The 10,000-nt window shown below is 27.6% G+C and overlaps 2 non-coding genes across 2 annotated transcripts; both read left to right on the top strand.

Moving 5' to 3' along the window:
- The first annotated feature begins 4,573 nt into the window (after window positions 1–4,573).
- LOC123304574 lies at window positions 4,574–6,729 on the top strand. The gene has a single exon (XR_006536584.1). It is a non-coding gene; the product is annotated as a small subunit ribosomal RNA (ribosomal RNA).
- A 953-nt stretch (window positions 6,730–7,682) lies between these two features.
- On the top strand, window positions 7,683–7,837 carry LOC123304571. Its single transcript, XR_006536581.1, has one exon. It is a non-coding gene; the product is annotated as a 5.8S ribosomal RNA (ribosomal RNA).
- Window positions 7,838–10,000: the final 2,163 nt, after the last annotated feature.

Genomic DNA, 10,000 nt, shown 5'->3' with positions numbered 1-10,000 from the left:
AATAATGATTATTATTATAATTTACAATTAATATTATTAAATCTATTAATAATAAAATGGTTGCTTATTTATAAATAAAGTTATTAGTTATAATAATATTTTTAGTCGATTATGGTAAGAAATGGTATTGATAATAAATGCTCTTTAATTTATTATGTTAGAAAATTTTTGTTTTTAAATGTAATAAATTAAAGAGCTTTTTTTATGAATAAACACTTTTTGTTTCCATCTTATCAATATTGATTATAATCGCTAACAATTATTATAATGATTTTAATTGTTTTTACTTATAATCGCTACCATTGATTATACTAAAAAATGCAATCGCAATTGACAAAAATTGTTAATAATTATAATTATAATATGTTTAGTAGGCAACCTTTAAAGCAATTTATGCATAACAGGTTGCTAGCCAAATATAAACTTAATGAAGTATTATGATGGACACTTACATTCGGAATTCATATATTTAAAGAAATAATTTTGATTATTCAGATTCTATTAATATTAGCTATTGTAAATAATATTAATCAAATGAAAAGTTTTTAAATTGTTAGGATGTATTTAGCAAGTTATGCTTTCCATACATAAAATAAAAATATATTATGTATAAATAATATTAGTGCTTGTAAAAGGATTAAGATTAATAAAACTAGATATATACTCTTAATACAATAAAAAGTAATAATTTAAAAGAATGTAAAAATATTTATTTAGCTGATAAATTTAAAATGGATAATAAATTTTAAATTTTTATTAACTCTTATTTATTATATAATATTTATTTGTAATCCTTATGCAAAATAATATATGACTTGAACAACGTACATGGGGGCGTGTATACAATTAATAAATTTAGGTAGAGAAATATATTTTGAATCAATAATTTATAAGTTCACAACAGAATAGTCAGATTTTTATTGTCTATTAAATATTTTTTAGCGAATAACTATTATGTATTACTAGAATATAATAATAATTTTTTTTTTTTTTTTTTTTTTTTTTTTACTTGAATGGTGTATACGTTTACACGGTGAATGTAAAATCAATTAATCAATTTATATAGAAAAATATATTATGAATTAATTATAAATAAGTTCCAATAAAATAGCCTGATTCCCATTGTGTATTGAAATTTTTTTTTAACCAATTAACTATTAATGTGAATTTGTACAATAAAAATTTTGTATTAATTCTGTAAATTATTATATATATTTGCATTATACAGTATTTAGAAGCATTTAAATGGATAAAAATTTTTTAGAAAATCTACATATGTATCACATGTATTATACCGGTACCCTGTCGCAATATAACATGTACGATTTGTATATAAAATAAAATGAAATTTCTTCCCTAAAATTTTTTAATGAATCCCGAAAAATTCTATATATTTTACCTTTATATAGTATTTAGGACTATTTAAAAGGATAAAATTTTTTTCGAAAATCTACATATGTATCACATGTATTATACCGGTACCCTGTCGCAATATAACATGTACGATTTGTATATAAAATAAAATGAAATTTTTTCCCTAAAATTTTTTAATGAATCCCGAAAAATTCTATATATTTTACCTTTATATAGTATTTAGGACTATTTAAAAGGATAAAATTTTTTTCGAAAATCTACATATGTATCACATGTATTATACCGGTACCCTGTCGCAATATAACATGTACGATTTGTATATAAAATAAAATGAAATTTTTTCCCTAAAATTTTTTAATGAATCCCGAAAAATTCTATATATTTCACCTTTATATAGTATTTAGGACTATTTAAAAGGATAAAATTTTTTCGAAAATCTACATATGTATCACATGTATTATACCGGTACCCTGTCGCAATATAACATGTACGATTTGTATATAAAATAAAATGAAATTTTTTCCCTAAAATTTTTTAATGAATCCCGAAAAATTCTATATATTTTACCTTTATATAGTATTTAGGACCATTTAAAAGGATAAAAATTTTTTCGAAAATCTACATATGTATCACATGTATTATACCGGTACCCTGTCGCAATATAACATGTACGATTTGTATATAAAAAAAAAATATACATTTTTTTCTAAAAATTTGCATTAATTCCAAAAATTTTTTAATAATTTATTATAATTATTAATGTTTATTGAATAATTTATTATAATGCATAAATTTCATTTAATAAAATATGATAAAAGCAAAAAAAAATTTTTTTGGTCCCAAAATAAAAATTTTTAGCTGAAAAAAATTTTTTTTTTAAAATTTTTTTCTTTAAATTTTGATTATTCTGTAAAGTTTATGATGTTTAAAGCCATTTTAAACATTATCATATTTTGAGTTTGAAGCACCGGGTGTAATGTCTTTAATATATATGATGGATAGTGCGTGTAAGTTAATGAGATGAATGTATATCTATGTATAACAGTGTATTAGTGGTATTACGTTCAGCAGTCTCACACATATGATATAGTATGGTATAGTATAAGTTGTTTATTTTTCATACTGTCCGTGTATCATTCAACAAAGGTGGTGTAGAGTTGTATATGGCTTGGTATGACGTCGTTGCAATTCTATGGACACTATGATATTACGGATGCACAGATAGAGGAATAACACTTATCGTATATGTATCATTTATGTATGTTGACTGTGTAATGAATACTAAATATAATAAAATAATACACTTTTTAATAGAATAACATTTGTTTCATGTTTTAGTATGATATTAAATGGTATAGAATAGGTTGTTTATTTTTCATACTGTCCGTGTATCATTCAACAAAGGTGGTGTAGAGTTGTATATGGCTTGGTATGACGTCGTTGCAATTCTATGGACACTATGATATTACGGAATAACAGAAAGAGGAATAAAACTTATTGTATATGTATCATTTATAACGTACTTTTATGTTGACAAGAATGAATGTATATCTATATGAAATAGTGTATTTTGTGGTATTATGTTCAACAGTCTTACATATATGATATAGTATGATATAGTATAATTTGTTTATTTTTCATACTCTAAGTGTATCATTCAACAAAGGTGGTGTAGAGTTGTATATGGCTTGGTATGACGTCGTTGCAATTCTATGGACACCATGATATCACGAAAAAACAGAAAGAAAAATAACAATTATCGTATATGTATCATCTATATTATTATTGTATTTTGACTATGTAATGAATGCCAAATTTAAAAATATACACTTTCTTAATAGAATAACATTTATTTTAGTATAATATAAAATGATATTGAATATGTTGTTTAATTTTCATACTGTTCGTGTATCATTCAACAAAGGTGGTGTAGGTATGTATATGGCTTGGTATGACGCTTTTGCATGTCTATGGACACCATGATATTACGAAAAAACAGAAAGAAGAATAACACTTTTCAAATATGTATCATTTATATATTTTATTAACATGAACGCAAAATATACAAAATTATATATATATATACTCAAAATATTCTGGATGGTAATCAGTTTGGTTTATTTTGATATTTAATATTGTATTTTGGTTTTTTTGCTAGTAATGTTTCGAATATGTATATGCTGTTATTATTTTTTAGGTGTACATTGTATTAAATTGTTATCAATTATTTAATGTATGTATACAAAATAATAGCAAAAACATTTTCAATTATTATATAAAAATTTTTTTTTTTACACATGCATATTTATTAATATATGAAATTTTATCTCAGTTTTAATAAATATGTATTGAAATGAATAATAATACAATCTTATATATATTGATAATAGTCTGGATGGTAATCAGTTTGGATTATTTTGATATTAAATATTGTATTATTATTTTTGTAAAAAAATTAATGAGAATTTTGTAAAAAAACCTCTATATGTATATCTTTTTATATCAATATTTAAAAAAAAATTTTTTTTTATTAAATTATTGATTATAAATAGAATAACATATAAATTTTTTTGTCAAAGCAAGTTCATGGGTTATAAGTTTTAAACTTTACACTCCCATATGAGCACACAATATTTATATAAAAATTATTTTTATAAATAATATTACATTGACTCACCTCATACCAAGCGAGAATATTAAGTGTTATTATAACGTTTTTTATTTAAAATTAACTTTTTAAATAAAATTAAAAAATAAATGACGCTTTCAATCTAGCGACGAGTATGAGAAAATGTTTGAAATATTTTAAGACCCATTTGGTGATGGTCTGACAAAAATCATAATTATTTTTTTTTTTTTTTATTCAATAATATTTATTATGAATAACATGTTATATATTTCTTTTTGTAAAAGCAAAAAAATTATATAAATGACATAATAAAATATATATTTGAAAAAAAAAAAAATTAATAATAATATATATATCTCATATGTTTTTTCTATTAATTTTAAAACAATAGAGATATAAAAAAAAAAAAATTTATATCAGTAATGGGTGAGACCATCTGATATTTAAAATGAAATTGTAATAATATTATTATATATTAATAATTATTGTATGAAAATTTTTTTTCTTATAATAAGAAAACAAAAATATCATGTATATTATTATATATTTAATATTATAAATACAAATAGTTCCCTGGTTGATCCTGCCAGTAGTCATATGCTTGTCTCAAAGATTAAGCCATGCATGTCTCAGTACAAGCCAAATTAAGGTGAAACCGCGAAAGGCTCATTATATCAGTTATGGTTCCTTAGATCGTACCCACATTTACTTGGATAACTGTGGTAATTCTAGAGCTAATACATGCAAACAGAGTTCCGACCAGAGATGGAAGGAATGCTTTTATTAGATCAAAACCAATCGGTGTAAATTTTAATTTGCATCGTTTAATTTGGTGACTCTGAATAACTTTAAGCTGATCGCACGGTCTCGTACCGGCGACGCATCTTTCAAATGTCTGCCTTATCAACTGTCGATGGTAGGTTCTGCGCCTACCATGGTTGTAACGGGTAACGGGGAATCAGGGTTCGATTCCGGAGAGGGAGCCTGAGAAACGGCTACCACATCCAAGGAAGGCAGCAGGCGCGCAAATTACCCACTCCCGGCACGGGGAGGTAGTGACGAAAAATAACGATACGGGACTCATCCGAGGCCCCGTAATCGGAATGAGTACACTTTAAATCCTTTAACGAGGATCCATTGGAGGGCAAGTCTGGTGCCAGCAGCCGCGGTAATTCCAGCTCCAATAGCGTATATTAAAGTTGTTGCGGTTAAAAAGCTCGTAGTCGAATCTGTGTCCTACACTGTTGGTTCAATGCTCGCATTGTTTAACTAGCATGTTATGTGGGACGTCCTACCGGTGGGTGGTACAGATTATGTATAAAGTATATTTTAGTGTTATTATTTATTTAATGCATTATATATATTTTTATTATGTAATTTGTCGTAAGTGTTTAACCGTTAAGAGCGGTGGCAGCCCCCAATTGCAATCCCGTCGCGGTGCTCTTAATTGAGTGTCGAGGTGGGCCGGTACGTTTACTTTGAACAAATTAGAGTGCTTAAGGCAGGCTCAAATTTTGCCTGAATATTGTGTGCATGGAATAATGGAATAGGACCTCGGTTCTATTTTGTTGGTTTTCGGAACTCCGAGGTAATGATTAATACGGACAGATGGGGGCATTCGTATTGCGACGTTAGAGGTGAAATTCTTGGATCGTCGCAAGACGGACAGAAGCGAAAGCATTTGCCAAAAATGTTTTGATTGATCAAGAACGAAAGTTAGAGGTTCGAAGGCGATCAGATACCGCCCTAGTTCTAACCATAAACGATGCCAGCTAGCGATCCGCCGAAGTTCCTCCGATGACTCGGCGGGCAGCTTCCGGGAAACCAAAGCTTTTGGGTTCCGGGGGAAGTATGGTTGCAAAGCTGAAACTTAAAGGAATTGACGGAAGGGCACCACCAGGAGTGGAGCCTGCGGCTTAATTTGACTCAACACGGGAAACCTCACCAGGCCCGGACACCGGAAGGATTGACAGATTGAGAGCTCTTTCTTGATTCGGTGGGTGGTGGTGCATGGCCGTTCTTAGTTGGTGGAGCGATTTGTCTGGTTAATTCCGATAACGAACGAGACTCTAGCCTGCTAAATAGACGTACTTTACCGGCATCTCAAGGCCCATCGGCTGTTTGTTTCCCATTTCATTCATTTTCATGTGTGTTATGTATTGTATTTATATATGCATGTATTTTTGAGATTTAACGATCAAGATTATATTTTGTATATATTGTGCTTTATGTTGCATATGTTATGGTGTATGGGTACGCAGTTTTTTGATGTGGTTTTTACTGCCGGCGTACAAATAATTCTTCTTAGAGGGACAGGCGGCATTCTAGCCGCACGAGATTGAGCAATAACAGGTCTGTGATGCCCTTAGATGTTCTGGGCCGCACGCGCGCTACACTGAAGGAATCAGCGTGTCCTCCCAGGCCGAAAGGTCCGGGTAACCCGCTGAACCTCCTTCGTGCTAGGGATTGGGGCTTGCAATTGTTCCCCATGAACGAGGAATTCCCAGTAAGCGCGAGTCATAAGCTCGCGTTGATTACGTCCCTGCCCTTTGTACACACCGCCCGTCGCTACTACCGATTGAATGATTTAGTGAGGTCTTCGGACTGGTACGCGGCAATATTTCTGATATTGCCGATGTTGCTGGGAAGATGACCAAACTTGATCATTTAGAGGAAGTAAAAGTCGTAACAAGGTTTCCGTAGGTGAACCTGCGGAAGGATCATTAACGATATATATAAAATATATTTATTTATATTTTTTGTATTGTTTTTAAATATTCCAAAAAATAAAAATATTATTGATAAGAAATATTTTTTTTAACAAAATAACATATTAATATGTAATTTTCTCAAAATATATAATAGTAATTATGTGTTAAAAGAGATTTATTTTGGTTATGATATCATATTAAAGTAATACGCCAAACTTTTTTTATACACATAATATATCTATACATATAATATAGAGAATATTATATAAATATTAATAATATATTTGTTACATATAAAATATTTTTATATTCAATATTATTATTATTATTAAACAATAATTATTAATAAAATCTATAAATAATTTCTCTTATAAAAAAGTGAAATTAAAAATAGAATATATTGAAATTATTTGTTTATATGTATATAATCTCTATTAAGAAAAATAAAATAAGATTATAATTGATATAATCTATATTTTTATTTTTCTATGTTATATAATAAAAATAAAGAAAACACAAGATAAAATTTTTTTAAAGAATAAAATTTATTTCAAATTTAAATTTCTTTATGTTTTGTCTTGATATTTCTTTTTTTTTATTAAAAGTTATTATGTTAAAAAACAAACCCATTTGTTTTGTACCATATTAATATTATATATATTTTTATGTAGAAAATAATTTATAAAAAAAAAATAAATACATTTCTATAAAATATACCAAATATTAATTATTATATCTAGCTAGCACTAACAAAAATATCAAAAATGTTATGTATATATTTATTAATACCATAATATCTTTAATTTATATATATATATATTTAAAATAAAATATATAATTTATATTCTAGAAAAATTTTTTTATTTTAAAAGAATTTATAAAGATATATAAATTAATAATTTTATTTTTTATATTAAAAATAAAGATTATTATTAATAATAATACTTACATTTAAAATTTAAAAAGATTACCCTGGACGGTGGATCACTTGGCTCGTGGGTCGATGAAGAACGCAGCTAATTGCGCGTCAACTTGTGAACTGCAGGACACATGAACATTGACATTTCGAACGCACATTGCGGTCCTTGGATACTGTTCCCGGACCACATCTGGCTGAGGGTCGTATACATTATATTAATATAATAAAAGATTATTTTACATAAAATTTTTTTTATGAAAAAGAAATTTATCAATAATTAAAAAAGAAAATTTATTTTTTCATATTTAATTAAATTGATAAATAAAATTTTTATAAAAGAAATGTAAAATTATTTATATATGAATGTTTTACGCCAAATATAAGAAAAAAATAAATATAAAATGTTTTTAATAGCATTTAAAATTTATATATTTTTTATTATTTGTCGACATTTTTAAATTAATATATCAATATTATTTTTTATCATTTATATATAATATTATAAAACTTTATGTTAATAATAATATTAATAATAAATGATATTAATAATATATTTTTAAAATATTAAATAAAGAAGAATAAACAAAAATATTATATATTAATATTTTGTTATGGAATATTTTATTTGTAATAAAATTTTCAATATACTCGAAAAAAATTAATATATATAATTATTTATTTTTTATTTTCTTCTCTTTAGATAAATATAAAAATAATATTATATAATAATATTAAAAAAATTTGAGTATGAATAATTAAGAAAATTGTTTACTTATAAAATATAACAAAAACATAATATATAAAAAAAATTTTTGTTTTAATACTTCTAAAAACTTTTACGACCTCAGAGTAGGTGAGATTACCCGCTGAATTTAAGCATATTATTAAGCGGAGGAAAAGAAACTAACTAGGATTCCCTTAGTAGCGGCGAGCGAACAGGGATAAGCCCAGCACTGAACCCCGTGGCTGATAAACAGACACTTGGGGAATGTAGTGTTTAGGAAGATTCAATATAAACCTATTGTTATATAATACATCCAAGTCCATCTTGAATGGGGCCATATACCCATAGAGGGTGCCAGGCCCGTAGTGATTATTATTGATGATAGGTGAATCTTTCCTTAGAGTCGGGTTGCTTGAGAGTGCAGCTCTAAGTGGGTGGTAAACTCCATCTAAGGCTAAATATTACCACGAGACCGATAGCGAACAAGTACCGTGAGGGAAAGTTGAAAAGAACTTTGAAGAGAGAGTTAAAGAGTACGTAAAACCGTTCAGGGGTAAACCTGAGAAACCCGAAAGGTCGAAAGATGAGATTCATTTACTTTTTATCGTTAATCAACCAATTTGTACTAGCATGTGACAAAAATTTTTATTAGGAATTTATTTTTAGTAAAAATATATGCACTGCTGTATATTGTTAATTGTATGATAACGAGGTATGCACTTCTCATCTTGTAGGACGTTGCGACCCATTAAATATTAATCTATAGGCATTGGTGCGTTGATTAATGTACAATATTATTTTTTGATAATATTTTGTGTATGTTAAACGCCTATGTTTCTTGATTAATTGTTTGATGGTATTAATTATAAATTGATATTGAGTCGCGTTATTAACGCGTTCAGATCCACCACGAGTATAAATAGGTTTTTTTATTAAAACATATTATATATACGGATTTTATGCCGTTATATGATACTATTTAACTGTCAGTAGGTGTATGATAATGAACTGGCTCATTTTTTTTTATTAAAAATTTATCTGTCAGCGACGATATAGCTTTGGGTACTTTCAGGACCCGTCTTGAAACACGGACCAAGGAGTCTAGCATGTACGCAAGTCATTGGGAATAAAATATTTTTTCATCGAAATATTTATAAATTTTATGAAACCCAAAGGCACAATGAAAGTAAATATTATTTATATTTTTTTATAAATGATAAAAGGAGGATATATTTATATTATGTATTAAATATCGCACTCCTAGGGCGTCTTATATTATTATAATTTAGTTTTCGGATTATATTATAATAGAGGCGCACCTAGAGCGTACACGCTGGGACCCGAAAGATGGTGAACTATGCCTGGTCAGGATGAAGTCAGGGGAAACCCTGATGGAGGTCCGTAGCGATTCTGACGTGCAAATCGATCGTCGGAACTGGGTATAGGGGCGAAAGACTAATCGAACCATCTAGTAGCTGGTTCCCTCCGAAGTTTCCCTCAGGATAGCTGGCGTTCATTATATAAGAGTCTCATCCGGTAAAGCGAATGATTAGAGGCCTTGGGGCCGAAACGACCTCAACCTATTCTCAAACTTTAAATGGGTGAGATCTCTAGCTTGCTTAAAAACATTATTTATAATGTGA

This window comes from Chrysoperla carnea (genome assembly GCF_905475395.1).
Source record: "Chrysoperla carnea chromosome X unlocalized genomic scaffold, inChrCarn1.1 SUPER_X_unloc_68, whole genome shotgun sequence".
NCBI classification, from domain to species: domain Eukaryota; kingdom Metazoa; phylum Arthropoda; class Insecta; order Neuroptera; family Chrysopidae; genus Chrysoperla; species Chrysoperla carnea.
This window is presented reverse-complemented; position numbering and strand designations above follow the sequence as displayed.